This window comes from Thermobia domestica, chromosome 18 (genome assembly GCF_964235325.1).
Source record: "Thermobia domestica chromosome 18, izTheDome1.hap1.1, whole genome shotgun sequence".
In the NCBI taxonomy this organism is placed as follows: Eukaryota; Metazoa; Arthropoda; class Insecta; order Zygentoma; family Lepismatidae; genus Thermobia; species Thermobia domestica.
Window position 1 is genome coordinate 54,349,303 of NC_137471.1, and position 19,287 is coordinate 54,368,589.

At 36.2% G+C, this 19,287-nt stretch overlaps 1 protein-coding gene and 1 long non-coding RNA gene across 3 annotated transcripts in view; both read right to left on the reverse strand.

The window, feature by feature from the left end:
• LOC145675933 (uncharacterized) overlaps positions 1–19,287 on the reverse strand; it is a 108,946-nt gene that overhangs the window by 52,445 nt on the left and 37,214 nt on the right. The gene's annotated exons all lie outside the window — the stretch shown is intronic.
• Positions 134–5,865, reverse strand: LOC145675021 (uncharacterized). Of its 2 annotated transcripts, XR_014129105.1 has the most exons (4): positions 5,346–5,865; positions 3,851–3,990; positions 1,029–1,314; positions 134–351 (listed from the first exon to the last, which is right to left on the reverse strand). It is a non-coding gene; the product is annotated as an uncharacterized LOC145675021 (long non-coding RNA). The 2 variants fall into 2 exon arrangements; XR_014129106.1 differs by lacking the exon at positions 1,029–1,314 and having other exon boundaries at positions 5,346–5,590.

Below are 19,287 nucleotides of genomic sequence, written 5' to 3' on the forward strand. Positions count from 1 at the left end.
GTAAAACTCTTATGTTGATGGACTAACTTACTCCTACCTGGCAAAGTCTGAAATGACGCTACTGAAAAAAAAGTACTTAAAGATTTAAACATAAATTAACAGGATTTAGTAAAAACCAAATGAAAACAATATATTCTTAAATATCTCATCATATTTAATTCTCTAATGATAGTACATGAAATAAAAAAGAAATGATCAGTCTAGTCAATATTCCGTTTATAAACTGACAATGAGTTATTTCATGGAAGTCAAAAATTTGCTACGGATAATCCTTAGAAGTATCATGTTGCCGTATCTTCCCTCGCTTTCCGCGGAATGGATTCAATTTCTGGATTAATTCCAACAAAACACCTGAAATCAGAAACAAATATATTTCGAAGCTAGAGAAAAATAGGCAAAACCTATTTTTATTTCTTTCAAGTTGTAAATTGACTTATGTAACTCTGAGCGCAATATCATGCTTAATGGTGTTTCTCTTATGTCTCTCATACCATTACATTTTCCTTTCCTGTACGATTTTTTTTAAAGACAATAAACAATAATATGAATTATTCATATACATTTGCATTAACTATTCTATAAATTTACTTAAGTTTTGATTAACACTAACCATTTTCATTTTGCACTATTTCACATCCGTGAAGCTGGCATAAGAACTGTGGATTAAGATATATAGAAGTCTCGAAAACAGGTTTGTATTTGTGGAAAACGATTAACAATTTCGCACCATAAAAGGTAACAAGAAATAGTGTATTACAGATTTCACCTAATAGTGGTATCAAACACAAGATGTGTGTTTTTCAGTTACAAAGGGAAACCATATGTGTCTGGGATACATAGATATGGACAATATTCATAATCGTACTAAATGGGTGAGAGAACCGAATGAGTAAAACTGTGCATTTCACGAACGTCAACGTGGTGAGATGGTTGCATGCCACATCTAATGTGTAACTGGTTCAGGATACTTAAGCTCTTAAAAAAAAAAAAAAAAAAAAAAAAAAAAAAACACCAAACAAGAGACTTACTTAGGTTGTTGCAGTGAAGAGGAAAAGTGGTGCGACGTTCCTGAACACAAAAGCAGCGAGGACAACCTCTCATTTTGGCCTCCAGAACTGTAGAGCGTTTAAGTGGATTGTTCTGTGGAATTGCAATCATTTATCGCCACGCTCACAGTGTATCAGCCTCTATTCACCGTAAGTGTTCGGCACATGATGTGAAAACTTAGGTCTTATGGCCAAGTAGCTACCCATAAGTAATTTTACTCCGACAAATGTTGTGAAGCCACTTTACTTGGTGTATGGAGCGACGTCACTGGATCACGCAACAAGAGAGAATCGTTATTAACATGAACTAATCTTGTATACGTCAGTCATATAAGTAACTTGAAATTTTCGATAGGAACTCCCGTCTTCATTAAAACACCAACCACTTAACAAAATTATAAATATGCTGTGTGAAAATAAACCTGTTTTGTGCCATACAATCTTCAAACTTTAAAGTTTGTGCGCCAGATGACAGTTGATTATTTTAACTCGTTTGTTGTTCAAGTGGTCTTTGTCAAGATTCAAACTAGGTTGTTCATTCTTGTATAAAACTAATCATAAACATTCCTCTTAATGAACAAATTTGTTCTGTGTAGCACTTTAATATCATTGACCTGTGTTTGAACGCATGAAAATGTTGTGACAAGTCTGAAAGTACCTTATCATCCTCTTTATCGAATCTGGAATACTCTTTGACCTTAGTGGCTATAGGCTTTTTTTGTCATATCTATGAAGAACTCTGTTATAATACATGTACATTATGAATAATTGTTTTCTGGAACTTCAACTATGAAGTGTATGGGTTGAATGGTACAATACAGGTTTATTTTCACATCACTTTAGTTCAATTTCGATGCAATAACTTACTAAACTGAACCTGCAACAACTTAATAAGATTTCAACCTACTGGTTAAAAAAATGTAATTGGTTAGTTTGTAGTCTTCATTTCTTTAGGGTGTCGCGGTGGCTCAGTGGTAGAGCGTTCATATCTAGTGCATGGGGTCCTTAGATCGATTCCAGCTCGCGGAAAGTGAGATTTGTGTTAGACAAATACCGTATGGGTGGGTTTTCTCGGGATTCTCCCGTTTTCTTCCACTTTCTTCATTCCACAATTTCTTTCATTTCTCCTCATTACCGTCTTCTTTAGTCTAGCCGGCATAACCACAGGATGTAAAACTCAAAGATTTCATTTCATTTACTTTTATTTATTTGTTGACTTCTTTGTTCAAATATCAACAAACGACTTCGTTTTAAAAAACCTTTTATTTCATAAAATTATAGGCATAAGTATGGAGAAATTATTGCATACGTATTTTGCAGAAGGCACGCGTGCTGATTATTCGGCTAACCGGAAGCCCTGCCATATTTATTTATTTTAATCTTAAAAAATTGAAGTGAGATCTACTAATGTTAAGACATTTTTCTTATAAAAGCGAATCATCTCATTACTGAATCAGGGTCAATTATATAAACGCACTAAGCAACGCTATACTGTAGATTCAAGATAGATGATAGTTAAAATTAACGGACTTTGATGTTTGCCTCATCTAATATTTCGGCACATATTAACTCCATCTTCAGCGAAAAGTTGTTTATAATGAAACCCTTGAATAAGTGCAAAAAAAAGTAAATCATTAATATATGGTATGGATGTGTGGTGTTAGGTGAGCAAAATAATTATATATAAAAAAAAAGAATGTAAGAAAATATCGCTACAGCATTAGGAATGATTTCAACTTACAGCGTACAGACAGTAATGAAGACAAGCGGATCATAATGTAGCAATTAGTAAACAGAGGTTTTATGTCGACGCAGAGCAAATGGTAACAACTGCCAAGTAGCCACACCATACCATTGTTTCATATTAAGTAAAGAAAAAAAAAAGTTATCAAAGATGTAGTTCAGTTCAGTATGAGCTGTAAATATTTTAAATAATGTATTCATTTTTATGGATAAATTGCCAATCTTTCCATATTATTTGAAATTTTCAGTCTTTCATGATTTTAAAAATTATTCCTTTATAAATACCTAAAGACAATCATATTTTTAAAAAATCTCGCATTTCATAGAAAAGTATACTCAACTCATAGAAAATTATTTGTTAAAGTTCAAGAGTTGTATTCAAAATGCACACTACCATGCAATCATTTAAGCTTAGATTAAGAATAAGGATTGAAGAGTAATATTTATTGATAAGTTGTGCCATGCAAAATACATGAGAAAATGAAATGAAATCTTTGAGTTTTACGTCCCACGGTTATGCCGATTAGGCTAAAGGAGACGGTGATAATGAGAGATGAGTGAAATGGTGGATGAAGAAAGTGGGAGGAAACGGGAGAACCCCGAGAAAACCCACGAGCACGGTGTTTGTCCACCACAAAGTTCACTTGGCGGGGGCTGGGATCGAACCCGGGACCCCAAGCACCAGAGGTGAACGCTCTACCACTGAGCCACCGCGACACCCTAAAGAAATGAAGACTACAAACTAACCAATTACATATATTATCACCCCGCAAAATATATGTGATAACTATACATCGGAACATTGAAAATAAGCATGAAACACTTTACGTTAAAGAGAGTTTAACTGTTGCTAAATAACAACGATAATTATAAAAAGCAATAATTATTGTATAAAGCAAATGAAGTTGGTGTGTCTTAGCCAGCAACTCAATATGCTGATTAATTATAAATTTTGAATGTTCAGCAAAGCAGTGTATTAAATTGAAAACTTCTTATCAAAAAAAGTATGTTTACAGGGCTACTGTAAAAGTTGTAACCTTAATTTCCCTAGCCTTACTCACTTTTTTTTCCTTGCAATCAACTGTTGGAGAAAGGCACGAAAGGGAAGTCATATTCCGATCTCCACTATTTTCATTAACTGGTTAAAATGTATAACGAAGCATCCACAGAGAATTTCGAGTTAAGTGCGTGAGAGTAGGACCTGAAATATGAAAAATACGTAAATTTTCAAGGAAAGACACAGTATTTTTTTAATTCACGCTAGATAGTTTAATGTAATATTTTCAGACGTGAAAATCTGCGTGCTGCTGGTCCTATTTTCAGTGGATGCATGCTGACATGAGACATTAGGGTATAATGACGAAATTAGTTCGGCGTATTCAAAGATGGCAACTCGATTTTGAGTGTTATAAGAATGTGTGTTGTGAAGAAAAGAGTTATTATATGTTGTGGACCGGTACGTATTATTGAAATTGAGCAGAAAATATGACCAATGTAGAAAAACATTGAAAATAAAGAAATGTAGAAACAGTCATACGTATATTCAAATGTCTTAATGATATGAGAAAAGTGAGCACATGAAAGTTTATGAGAGGAATTCAAGTCCTCTACCACAAACCAGTTAGTTGTTTATAATTTCCTAAATGCAGTGTCGGCATTGTGCAAATCGCAAAGGTAAGTAATCGCGTGTTAAGATAATAACCAAATTTGGTTATAGTTAAGGAGCCGTACTTCCCATTTAGGGAAGGACGAGAAACGCCATACTTTCAGGAATTATTCACTGACTATCTAGGATGTTAAAAAGTAGGTAATAGACTGAGTTCTTGCCCTTGTACTTAGGGTGTTTAGGTAGTGCAACAGTAAGATGTATCCTCGTGCACGGGAGATGAGAAGTAGCTGTTCTTAACTATTATCCCAAATTTATCTAAGTGTTTTCAACGACATCCTTGTTTACGCGAATACCTACCATCGCTGACACGCCTGCTACCTACGCACGAACCCCTTGTTACCACTCGGGCTGCCCTGTCCTGACTCTATTACATGGCATTCGTCCGTTTAGTGGCCACCCAGCACAGGTTACTGCAGTTTTATAGCATATATCCGGACGCAGTATTTACAAACAAACGGTGAGGTCCTCTTAAAGTGAATGCGCACCAAGAAACAATTTCTAAGATAGTGACAGTGAATTTCTTGATAAATAATAAAATTTTAACGTTTATAGGCCTGAAAATACTGGATCTACTCTACGGCACAAAGGCCCAATTTTTTCCTTGCACTTAAATTGACGGCACGCATTACTACTTGCACTAGAACAGTTCCGAACGTACTTTTCCTTATGTGATGTTGCATAATATGCGACTTGAACGTCAGTGTGTTATTTGTACACTGAACATGCGATCAAACTTTGGATGCAAAAAACCGATGTGCTTCACCGGTTAAAACTTTACACAGAAGACGATCATGAAATACTAAAAGAAATTTGAACTCCAATCCGTAAAATATGAGCAATAAGAACCTTATAAATATACTTAAAATAATAGTAATAAATGTACTCACCTATAATGTAAATGAAGAAAATGTATGATCAACAGTTTCTAATGTTGGAATACACACAACACAAACAATCTCATTACTGTCAGATATTTTTTTTTTTTTTTTTTGTCTTAAATGCTTCAGTTGCGGTAACAACTTTCATTTGTCATAAAAGTATCTTACGACAGTGTCTGCAACCACTAAATATAAGGCTAAAAGTATTTAATAATTCTTCAAATTATTTTGCAATTAAACCAGAAGAAATAATGAAAAACATCTTTGAAAGTTATTTTCTTTCGTATAACTTAATACTCATTCTATTATTCGAAATATGATAACAACTTCAAACAACTCGAAAGAACTTTGGTCAAATGCTGGATACACTGTTCAAAATTTATGGATATTTCACCTGAAATGTCAATTCTGGTAAAAGACCTGTAATCTTTACGGTGAATTTTCTGCGAAACCACCTGAATTTTTAAGAGTGCACAACGGCTCCGATTACTGTATATTTTCTGGGGAGAGGGAATGCTGTTTAGATCCGTGTATTTCCTTGTTAGATATCCAAGCAAAAATCAAAGTAAATGTGTCCCGATGCTGGGGGCAAGGGGGAAAAGCAAACTTTAGGAAGGCCCGAGCCCCGTCGCTTCCTTCTTCCCAGAATAGGAGACCGTGCATGAATATGGAAGCGTAAAAATGTCGCCATGCGTTTCAACTTCCACCTACCTGATTTAAAACATTAGTTAAAAGTGCATACAATTACGAATAGTCAAAGGTTCCCTGATGGCCACAACTATAAGATGATTCAGTCAGGGGGTCAGTGAGGGGGGTCTGTGGGGGCGATAACGTCCTGATGAGGGGTCTGTGGGGACGTTATTGCCGCCACTGCTCGTGATAAACCTAATTTGCACAGTGCAGATTGCTTCTTTCTGATTTTGTGTTCTTGCATTTAAACATAAGTCTTGTTTGTGATCGCGTCACGGGATCGACGGATGGCTGAATAGTTTTAAAAAGAATTTCTGGAATATAGTTAGTACCTATCTCAAGCTGTTTTTTTTTTTTTTTTCATGACACTTTGATTAAAAGTAAGCCTGCCATACGTCCCGTAAAAAACGGGACAGTCCCGATTTCGAATAAGAGTGTCCCGCGTCCCCGTAAATTTAGTCGGGACAGGCAAATGTCTCGTATTTTAATCTTTCCCCTTTCTACTATCAATATCAGCTGATTCGAAAAGTGAAAAAAAAAAAAAAAATCTGACATTGGCTGGGAACCCTGTAATTAGTGAATGAACAATAACATGTAACAGCTTCCACGAAGTTATCAACATCACCCTCTCCAAATTGACAGCGAGCAAGCCAATAGACTTGCACCGCAGAGTTATAATTGTCCATTAGTAGTCAAGGGGATCTGCAATCTTTGATAAAGTACACGAGCTGAGCTGTCGTTGATAATACATTACAAGTAAGTGTTGCAATTTTGTATCAACAGAATGCCTAACCTGATGTGTACGTTTTCATCGAATTTGAAGGAGAAATCCGTTTCTGAAAGCAACGAAGTTGAACTATGAAGTTGACTAAAATTTGCATTGCTACTTTTTCCATTGCATCCGGTGCAAACTCGGACACTCTCCGAACACCGAAAAACAAGCAAACATAAGATAACTTCGAGTGCTTCTACATTTACAAGCACAGGGAACATAAGTGACTTTTTCTCCAGCAAGACATTAGATAAGTTAAAAACAATTATAAATAATATTTTTGAGAGACTAGAGCACAGAATTGTGTTTTGGTCTAGGGGTTAGAAATATATAAATCTGGCGCCGACAATTACACACGACGCAAGGAGAAAAATCAGCTAAGTTTTCATCAGACTAAACTAACAAACGTAATTTTGGCAAAAAAAAAAAAAAAAAGCCATGTAAATAAGTATTGTTAAACGTGCGAAGAATATTGAAAGTAGATTGTATCACTGATTTACATAAAACGAGATTATTTGCATATTGTTTTCCTATAAAGCATTTTTATAAGACTTCATCTTGTGTTTTTAAGGCGATTCTTATGTAGTTGGAATGTAAATATCTTCACTCCGTACAATTATTTGCAGGGAACAAAGAAGAGAATCACGCTGAAGAGAGAAAAGTAGCTTCACTTTAGGGAACTTTCACCTATTTTACAGTTGTTCATAGTCAGAACTACAGTTCATTGGATTGTGTTGGATAGTTTGGGTAGGGAGATCGAAGATGTCTCGTATTCTCATGAATATATATATATATATATATATATATATATGGCAGGCTTATAAGGGCTTATCCTAAGGAAAGAAAGGGGGCTTAAATTTTATGGCCAAAAATAGAGTATCTTCCGTTTTATTTATTACACTTCTATTGAATTGCTTATCCACGAGCATAATATTTTTCATAAATTTATTTTTCCCGTGCTAAGAACGTGTATTTCGGCTAGTAGCGAATAAAGTAAAGGAAAGAGAATCAGGAAGCACCCCTTTTACCATGTCCGCTTCTTAAGAAATACGAGATGAAGAGAAAGAAAAAGAAAGAAAGAGTACAGGTAGAAAACGGGGACAGATGTTATCCAGTGTTAGGTTTCGGTGTACTCTTCCGACGCCCTTGATTGTTGAAAGTGATGCAAAAGTTGTGAACACACACAAAGGGCGAAAATGGATGTGAAAGTCTTCCACTTCTCTTTGTCGTTGGCAAGAGGATATACCTTTTGAAGGGAACACCTCTTTCTTTAGAAGTTTCTAAAGCACTTTTGTCTGTTCAGCAACAGAAAAGAAAAAAGAGCTTAAATTTACTTTAGTGTACTTTACCATTCTGCTTGAGACACTCTCCCTGCTCAAGAAGGAACTTCTTAAGGTTTCCTGGATGGTATCTTTGTTGTCTGGTAATTTTGATTATACTATTTGTAATTTGTAATAGTGTAATAGTGTTCACAATTTGTAATAGCGTGTACAGTAGCTTCCTTTTGAACATACAATGTAGTTTACATTTCGATGGGAACTTTCAGGTATATTTATACAGGTATACAGTGTTATGGTATATTTATAAGGTCTGAATCCAGAGGGACCGGAACAGTGTTTCTTTCAGAGAGAATGTTCCGGGAGGCACACTTAGTATTCCGGAGGACACTGATGGTACTATCTATTCTATTTATTACTATCTTATAGATATATTATTTTGGTCTCCTCCGGGGAACACTCTCACAGCTCAAGGAAAGCAATGCCCCTCAAAAAGAAGATGTCTGAAAGAAATACTGGACTGGAACATCACTTTAATGTAAAACGACTTCCATATATTAACTCTCTATTACTTAAAACGCAACTTTTCAAACGTTTACCGTATGAGTGATGTCCATATATCTTGAATTACACAAGTTCTAAAAATTAGACGACAAGTTTTCACATTTTAGGACTTGTGAACTTGGGTTAGTAAAGATATATAACTTTTATGATTCATGTAGTTTAGAATTTACATAATTGACATATTCTTAAGAATTGGATTCAAGCTTTAAAATCTTCTCCACTTCAGAATCTGTGACGGTGGATGAATTTTGGGATCTCTCCATGCTGGCTCTTTTAGAACTTCTGCACTTTAGAACTAGTGTAACTAGAGATGTTAGGATTTATCTAGTTTAAGATTTACACTTAGAGCTTCTAGACTTTAGGACCAGTGATAGTGGATGCATTTTAGGACTTCTGGTTGTTATACGTTTTAGGATTTTTGCACTGAAAAACTAGTGTAGGTAAATGATGTGTAGGGCTTACTTAGTTTAAAACCTATACATACAGTATTCTAAAGAATTGGCTTTTCTTAAGACCTCTGTATTTTGGTACTTATAGACTTTAGGACCAATCACGAAATTTATGAATATTAGGACTTCTGTACGTTAAGATTTGTGTACTTTGTGACTTCTGGTGTGGCCTTCACTGTTTCTTTGAATTCTCTACAGCATACGAGAACAGACATTACAGGGGTTACCCTCTTACGGAGTTAGAATCAGATTCAGGATTTATACAGCACTCACCCCAAGCTCCAAAATTTCCTGTACGGAAAGGTCCATGGGATTGAAAATAGATTACCGTAGTGGGCATTCTCCAATTTCCGCTCTTATGTAGCAACTCAATGGGTGGTATGAATAAAATGGAGCCTAGACTCTGCTCACTTGAGATGAGCATGCTCTATTCGTGAGCAAACTCTAAAAATTTCGTATGAATAAAAACTATCAATAGTTTTGAGAGCTTACTCTTGCAGAAGCCGAGCATGCTCATAGAGGTTGCTCCACTCCGCGCTGGGACGACGAAGCAAGCAGTCTGTCAGTCAATTTTCCAGTATAGGGAATCGCTGCTTGACTTGACCGAAGCATCTTTCTATTATAACTCGTTCTCCTTTGAAGCAGTTGTTGAATTCTCTTTCTCCTTCTGTAGCTGGATTTTGGAAAGGAGTCATAAGCCAAGGAGCAATGGCGTATCCAGAATCGCCCAGAAGCAAGGCTCCTGATCTGTTTTCTGTCATGACCACACGAACAGCTGAATTCATCCATATTCGGGAGTCGTGCACCGAACCTGGCCAGGAAGCATCAACGCTCGTGAATTCCTCGTTACAATTACAAGTGGCTTGAACATCCAAGGTGAAACGTCCTTTACGATTTATGTACTCCTCCGCGTGTACATGAGGTCGTTTAATTTCCACATGTGTGCAATCGATGACCCCGATGGCAAAGGGAAAATTGTATTTTTGGTGCCACTTATTCATTTCTGCCTGCTGTTCAGCAACAGTTGTTGGGAACTTTATCCACAGGGGAGCCTTTCCGATTATTTTGTCTAGAACATTTGCAAATGTCACGGACACCGTACTCTGATCCACGCCTATATCCTCCCCTACCCCACTTTGAAACCCTGGATCACTCAAATATCTCCAAAAAAATTCGCATTCTCTGTTCGTTAGTAAGTGCCCCGCCTCTAGTTTCATTTGTTGCACCTAGGAAAACCACTTCACGTTTTCTTGATCAAAGCGATACAGAATTTTATAGTCCACTTCCCACGTGTTTCTGCGCTCCTTGTATATTTTACGTCGTTGTAAATTCATGAATGCAGCCATTTTCACAACACACCTTCACTGCACGGCTTGAGTCAGCTAATGAGGTGACTCCAGATTTTTGGAGACAGTACTTCGAAGTGCGAGCACGAACTCGTTTTTTATTCATATGAAATGTGAGCATGCTCGATAGTTTTCAGACCATGCTCCAGCACTGAGTAACCTCTCCCTGAGCATGCTCTCTTGGCTCCTCTTTATTCATACCAAAAGGAGTAAACTCCACAAATACTGGAGCATGCTCACCTTGCTCCAGTTTATTCATAAGAACCAATGAGTATACCAGAAATGGGTTATTATTAAAAGTTAATTAAAAGTTATATGAATGGGAAGGGTATATATTGTATGTGTAATGCGTTTTGTTATTTCTACATTCTGTTTTACTAAGTAATCCTCCACGGGTGCCTATATATCTCGGACCTTCAATCGAGTGAGCACACACCTCAAGCTTTATCGTCCTGGCAACCGACAATCCCAATGGAACTTACGTTCACAAACTTCAATCTGCTTGACCATACGATCTTCGAGCTCAATGAAACTCGTGCTCATTCGATTTGGCAGCCATAGACCTTAATATGTCTAGCTCTCACACACTATATCTCGCGAAAACTTCGAACTAGATAAAACGTTTAGTCGACTATTTATGACAACTGAACTCTCACACTAACCCACTTTAGAGTTGAGTGATCCTATTCCTAGCTGTTCCTTTGAACCCATCTTATGACCAGCAGTAGGGCATCTGGTTTTTTGCCCTTATTGTTTGGCGTCTAGCCGGGCATCGCAGTTTTTCCAGGTGTTAGAATCTAGACGTGAGAGGATTTTCTCAACTTGGTGAGTTCTATCCATCTACGTCCTTCCAACTTTACTAATGCCTTAGTCACTGTTTCTTCATTATTTTTCTTCCATAACCCTGGTAGATAGTCTTTCGCGAGTGCTAGAAGCCGAGAACTAACATATCCTGATCACTACATGATCCTTAGTAGACTAAGCTGCATCCAGAACCTGAGAACTAGATTATGGATCATCTGTGTAGGATCGGGCCTGCGAGATTTGTGAGGCAGTGCCTATCTCTTTTCATTTCATTTTCAGTAGCCCTGGAAAATCACTAACTTTACTCGACTTCATGTTGACTAATCTCAATGAAAGTCACACTCTATCGACATCACAATTGTCGAACTCAACGTAATTCGCTCTCTTTCTTCGATCGCACAATAGTCAACCTCAATGGATCTTGCGAAACAACAAATATTGTAGGTAAGTGATTCTTAAGAAACTCTGTACTCAAAGGACTAAAACCTGTGAAGATTCGCCTAGCGCCTGTACTGACCTGAATTGGACTAACTCTTAGAGGATACTAAAGACAATGGATCTCGAGCTCACTTAGCTTCAATGAAGCTCGGGATTTCGCACACAAAATCATAATGTTATAGTAAGAAGTTTGAATTCTAATCTGGATCATCTGTGTGGAATGTCCAGCACTTGTTGTGAATGGTGCTTGCGATACCTATGCAGTGCGACATATTTGAATGTTCGTATTATTTTATACTAACCAAGCGATTAATAATGCTGCTTTGAATGCAGAAGATTCGGGTTCGATTTTCGAGGGAGTTGCAGTTCAAATGCCATTTTACCCAAATGCCATTTTAAGTTGCAGTTCAAATTTTACATAATCATAGTACTAAAGAAGAATGTTAAACTCCAAAATAACGAAAAACTACAGAATAATTGTTTGAAGAAATATGTTTCTTATTCGAATGCAAACAAATCGCTTAAACGATTATTTTGTTTGAATATTTGAATTCAAATACAAATATTCGAAAATTCGATAAATTTCGAATTTTAACAATGCCCCTTTGTGAGTAAATGACTAATGCAGCTGATTTTTGTGCGAATGGTCCCGACATCACATCGTTCCTGGTGGGTGAATGATTCGGATCCCATTTTAAATTAAATGTTCCGTCTATATAATAATAATATAAGAGATAATAGACAATATAAGATAACTGGAGGTAGTGCAGCTAAATACGCCAAGTGTTCAGTACTAGGATGTTTCTGACATAATCCGCTGGAATCTGCTTCCAATGTGTGCCATGGTCTTGGATAAGTCCGATTTGATGAATATTCGGGAGACAGCGCTGAGACCACCACGACGTGCAGTATTGTTTGCTTCGGAAAGGTTCCGTGGAAGGACGTTATTATTTCAATAGAACTAAGAATCCGTTATTAGTACCACGCTAAGTCAGAACATTGCTGATTCTTTACAGCAATGTATGCCTTATTTCGTGTCCGTCTAGGAACACTTTGTTTTATAAGTGTAATTTCAGTATTTGTGACTCCATGGCTACTAAATCAATAGCAAGCATGATGCTGCGAAATACGCCAGGGCTTATGCAGGACTGACTGTAGAAGACAAAGATGTTTTCAATTGTCCCACATGTTCCATGTAATATCGGTGTAGTGCTTTTTTGTTTTTAAGTCACAGTACAGTGACACTGTTTGTTTATCTTCTTATGGTCTAAAACTTTTCAGTTTGGAACTTCATTTCAACTTTGGAGATTATCGTTTCTATATTTTATATTTTTATCTTCATCTTTGCACTTTGGTTATTCTATTTTTTGCTCCAGCCATGTTGTGTAGTGATATTTGAGTTCGTATAATACAGACGATGTAAGCAGTTGCAAGATTTATTAGAGATTTCTAGTAGTATCCTTAACTTGGCGTAATTACCTGCGTGTGTTGGTAAATACGCCACTTTGTTATACTTTTTTCTTTTGCCTTAGGTACAAAATAGAAGAAAGTGGCATCATGCCACTTTTTTCTACACGCGGAAAAGACTACTCTGCAACGCACATGTGTTATTCTTTGTGTTTCATGAAAATTTAAGTAATAAGAAATTAAAAAAAAAATTAATAATGGGTATTTACCTGTACCTAATCATATAATCATATAATAAAATATAATAATATAATAATATAATAAAAGCAACATTGAACTACAATCAACTAATCGATCGGATTTTAATAGCATTATCATGAAGTACAAGTTAGTGTCTGCTAGTGCTTATACAAGTATAGTAGCGTTAAGATCTAATGAAATGAAATGAAATATGTTAGTTTAACGTCTCACGATTATGTCTATTAGGCTAAGGGAGACGATGATTAACTCAAGTCAATGATGATGGAAAAATTGGTGGAATGAGCAAGTGGGAGGAAACAGAAGTACCTCGAGGAAATCCACGGACACGATGTTGTCCACCACAAACTTACTTGACTGGGAATCGAAACAGGGTCCGCATACCAGAGGTAATCGCTCTACCTTTGAGCCACCGTGCCCCCTAACGCTAAAATCAATTCACTTTTGGAGGAATAGAGGGGAGAATTTTTCGTTGTTGATTCACCACTACAAGAACGTTTGGGAAAATCCTTGAATTAACTGGTATCAAAGTCAAATCGATATTATTACTACATATTGCCTGGTTTTATATACGGTATTTACCCAGCATGACCCTTTATGGGCTATAGCACCAAGGATTTTAGCTTAATAATACTATTATTTTAATTTTGTACTATAATAGATTTTTAGAGCTCCCTCATGATTAAGCGGTTAACGTAGGAGACCCGCATTCGATTCCTGCCAGGAGCTCATGTGGTTCGGATTGTAAGTCCATGTCTCATATACCCTCACTGCTGGAAGGGAAACTAAACTGAAAATCAAATCAAATCAAACAATAGATTTTTATTCCAATTTCTTCCTGCCTACAGCACCACTACCATTATTATTATTATTATTATTATTATTATTATTATTATTATTATTATTATTATTATTATTATTATTATTATTATTATTATTATTAATTCTGTAGGTTTCATATCAAAGTATAAGCTTAATAAAAATGTGAACTTTTACCCCCACCGTAATTTACAATTGTTTATCATTTCAGGTGACGCTTTGATACAAAAATTTCTTAATGCAAATATAGAATTTCAAAAATTATAAATATATCCTATCGTTTAGCAATTAAACTTCGTAAATTAATCATATCTTTCATTCAGTCATTTTTTTTTTCTGTGCCTGTTCTCTTGTAGATGCAAAGAACGACCGCAATAATTTTGTTTGAAAACTAGCCGAGAATAATTACGGAGATAAATTGTCTGTTAATATATTTTTCTCTCTCCCTCTGAAGAAAGTCAGTTCCTGGGGCAACTTAAAGAATCCATCATCCTGTTGGAAGGTTATATATATTTTATACCTGTTATTACTAAAACAATGTATGAAAAGTTCAAAGCATTATTTCCTAATATTTTTACTTTTTTTTTTTTTTTTTTTTTTTTTTGCTTGATGTAACAAACTACTGCCAACTAACAATCTTTTCATAAATTTTCTGTTAAATTAATTGGTTAAATCGTGGGTTTTAAGTCCTTGTGCAATTATACGGTTGTAAAGGCAGGGATCTTGTATTAGTAAGGTCTTTGAACGCTTTACCCTCAATTATTTCAATATTGTGAAATAGCTTAAAGAGAATGAAGAATATACAAATGTACAGAGAACCAAACAGTATTTGTAAAATACTATTAAAAAGTTCAAACATGAAGCTTTACTAACCGTAATATTAATAAAATAATAAATGTAAATCCTCATGTGTAGTTTTCGAGGAAATAAAGGAAAAAAAAACTAATTAGTTTGTAGATTTAAACGTTGATGTTGCACGCTAACTGTACGCCACCTGTTAAAATTAAACCGATACTAAAGTGTTGTACCCTTATCAAGCTTTACATTATTAACGCTAGCAAGACGACAGTACAAAGTACAGTTTAATGAGATATAGCTCTAGATCATGATTAACTCGTACACTTTTATTTATTTATTTATTGTTTAACAGTGTCCGCAGATAAGTACACCAATCAATTGATCATATTGAGCTGTATAAATAAAATTACAACGTGCATCTAGAAAGTAACTTTCCCAAAGACCTTGAACAGAAACAAAACACAATTGAATGGAAACATTTATTGTGTCAGATAAAGATGCATTTAGCTATTTTTCAATGTATTCACCACCGTAATTCAGGTTTGTCACACCATGGGACCAACTTGTCTATACCTATATTATGGAACTCGGTCGCCTCCTTCTCTGTCATTCTGAAAATGCTGATGCTAACCTGACAGGAATCTCTTGACGTCTAAGCACAAATGGTAATCGCTCGGAGCGAGGTCCGGGCTATACGGTGGATGATCCAAAATGTCCCAGTCGAACTGCTGCAGGAGATCTGTTGTCTGGCGAGCTGGGTGTGGGTGGGCATTTATTGTGCAGCAGGACAACACCAGCAATAAGTATCCCACGCCACTTGCTCTGAATGGCCCGTCTCAATTTCTGTAGTGTTTTCCCTGTGTATTCAAAAACTTTATCAGTGCTCGCACTTCACACGCGGCGGGAGCTGGAATAGCAACGTTCATCTTCAACCACTGCCATGACACTACTGAGAGCACTAGGGAAGTTTCGCTAGCGAATGAGCCATGCTAGGACCTTACTGTCTCGCAGTCGCTTGGCGTAACATATGGTTTCCTAGCTATGGGACGTGTGGGAAACTTACTTTCTGGATGTACCTCGTGTATGGTTGAGGGTAAAAATGGTCAATTGAAGTTTCACAAGAAAATAGAGAGAAACAGAAAAATGTTTATGGCATTAAAAAATATGTAGTTTGTCACCAATCTCATGAAGTTGATCAATCAATCCATATTGAGATGAATATAATTACAAGCTTGAGGACAAATTCTCATTCGGAGTCTGGACAAAATCGATCCAAACGATTTTTATGGCATTAAAAAATATGTAGTTTGTCGCCAATCTTCAGTTGATTGCTTTTTTTTTTTCGTTGCTAGAATAGATTTTGTTTATTTATTTGTGTACAATACTACAAGCCCTACGTCTATGTATTATTCTGCATACGAAAAGACGACAAGTAATTGTAAAATAGTGCCATCTATATAGAACTTAACTGTTTTTATACGAGAAAGAAAAATGAAGGGAAATCTTTCAGTTTTACGTCCCACTCTAATGCCGGCTAGGCTAAAGGAGACGCTGATGAGAAATGAATGCAATGGTAGAATGAAGAAAGTGGGAGAACAACAAGAAAACCCACATACACGGTGTTTGTCCACTACAAACTCCAGGTGGTGCGAGCTGGGATCGAACCAGGGACCCCACGCACCAAAGGTGAATGCTCTGTCACTGAACTAACGTGGTCCGATTTGATAATAAGTATGGGAGTAAAAATGTCTATCAACATAAACAATTTAAAACAACTTTTAAAAATATGTATCCTGGTACTAGATTCTAATTACATTTATATTTTTTACCTCCCTTTGCGCCCCAATGACTTTTCTCGCGATCTTCTAGGGGATGTGAACCCCAGGTTGAAAAATCCTGGTCTAAGATATTTTGTGAAGAAATCCTCTGGAGAAGGCTAAAAACTAAAAGCTTTGTTAACGTTTATTTCGTTCATCTTAAACGTTTTCAAATAAATAAAGCATTAAGACTAATACGTGTTCAATTCGCATGAAACCGCGAACTCTAAGGGCGGCGAGCACCAAACTAGTGTAAATTACTCTTGTAGTAACTCTTACTTCTTTAGTCTGGACTACTTTAGTAAATTACTTCCGTAGTAATATACTCTTTTAGTAACTGTTGGAGAGCTCAATTTCTATTTACTTCTTTAGTTGTAACTAAAGTAGTAACGCCTTTTTACTAAAGAAGTAAGCCATTTCTGCCCACTGCTGGCACGTGCATTTCGTTTCCTATTGGGAGCTGAAGCTTATCAGAAGAAGTGCCCATGAAAAAAGGCAGAGAACATGCGATTGTAGTGAAGTACAGCAAGTTGTAAAAAGCAGACGAGCTTCATTCGTTAAAAATGCGTTTAATACGAGGGGAATATAATACAAAAATGTTGTTAATTGAAAGATAAAGAGAAATCGTGGAAGACCATAACCTTAAAATGGAAGTTATGAATAAGAACGAATTCAAGAACGAAATGGAACAGACTTCAGGTTCCGGTTCTTCAGGCAATGTGCTCCAGAAATTTATGTTTTTATAAATGAATGTGAATATATTTTATATGTATGAAACATATTCTTTTTGCTTGATATATTTTCCAATGGTTAATATGTTCTTGTTTTTTACATGACATAATATTTGTGTTTAAGCATCAGTACATTTAATTTTTCTAATTACCACATCCCCTAATTGCAAAATAAAGAAGAAAGAAAGAAAAGAAAGAAAAAGAGAGAAACATAACTAAAATTATACATAAATAAAATGGGTGACATTTCACTGCAGTAGTGACGATCCAGTGCCTTATTTATTCATTTAAGAAGGAAAAGTATTTATACTAATTTATTATTTTACTAGCAAATTAGGTATAATTTTTCTGACAACTTGTCCTGCAGCATCTGCTTCTGGCTGAAATGCATATTGGTTCATGCCATTCACATCCACAACACCAGTGTTTCTTCTAGACATTTTTTTTTTTTTTTTTTTTGTGGGGGATGCCCCTCGGATGCTCTGAGAGTTTTCTCCGGTAGGAGACGAAAATAATACTTCTATAATATAATAATAAATAGAATAGTACCATGTAAAAATAATATGATCCCCTTCGAATACTAAGTGTTCCCTCCGGGACATTTTTTCTCAAAGAAACACTGCGCAGCATCAGGGTGAAACACACCTACTTCTGTTCCAAAGTTGTGCAGAACTGCAGTATCCTCAATAACATTTCCACACATGTTTTGTTTATATCTCATTGTTTTAGTGAGAATTTGGAAACGGTTCTTTCAAACACAGAATGTACGTTCTATTACACGTCTTGTAACAACATGGGATTTATTGTAGCGCCCTACGGCTCCTGTCTGAGGTCGAAACATAGGAGTCATAAAATGTTTGGAGAGAGCATATCCACTATCCCCAACAAGCAACCCATTATATTGTTCGTTTTCCAATTCTGGAGGAATTCTACTATTGTCTCAAATGCGTGCATCATGCGTGGAACTCAGCCAATGACTTACCACGCTCAAAATCTTCATATTGGCATCATAAATGATTTGTGTATTGATAGAAAAGAAATTCTTGCAATTTCTGTATAGTTCTGTTTGTGCTCCAAAAGGACAAAGTATGGGCATAGGTACACAATCCATTCGGGAATCAACCAATTCGATAGAATTCACTTTTTTCCTTTATATAGGGGCTAAACCATAGTTTGCCGTTTTATCCAGTGTAAAGCAGGATTGAAGCCCATTTTATTCAGTGTAAACCTGAGCGTCAAGGGGGGCTATAGCCCTTATAGCTCCCACCTTGGATCCGCCACTGTATATATATATTTGTTCTGTGGCGTGAACACACACACAGTAGCTTTAAGGTAATTGAACTGTCTATCACACTGTTAAAAGCTCTTCCAGCAGTATCACGATGTATGTTAATAAGATCCCCTGCTAAGATTTGATAAGTACCAGTGCGAAGGACTCGCAATCTACAAAGAAGTTGCAGCCTAGGAGACAAAGCACGGTTCCTGTCAGAATTATGCTGCAGTAACGGCTCCAACATATCAAGCAGCCGCTCAAAAGATCCTTAAGCAACCCAAAACGCTCTTTGAAATCAATGTCACTATACATTGCAAATAGGTCTCTTCTCTCCACTAAAACTCTCATTCTTGGGATGTCTACTTCTTTCTCCATCTCCATATATACTTCGTAGTCCAGGTAATCCATAGAATTCGATATTTAACACGTAGAAACCAAAGAATTCATCTTACTCTCTAACTTTACTCCTACTACTGCTTAGGAGTAAATTTTGGCCTTATTTACTCCT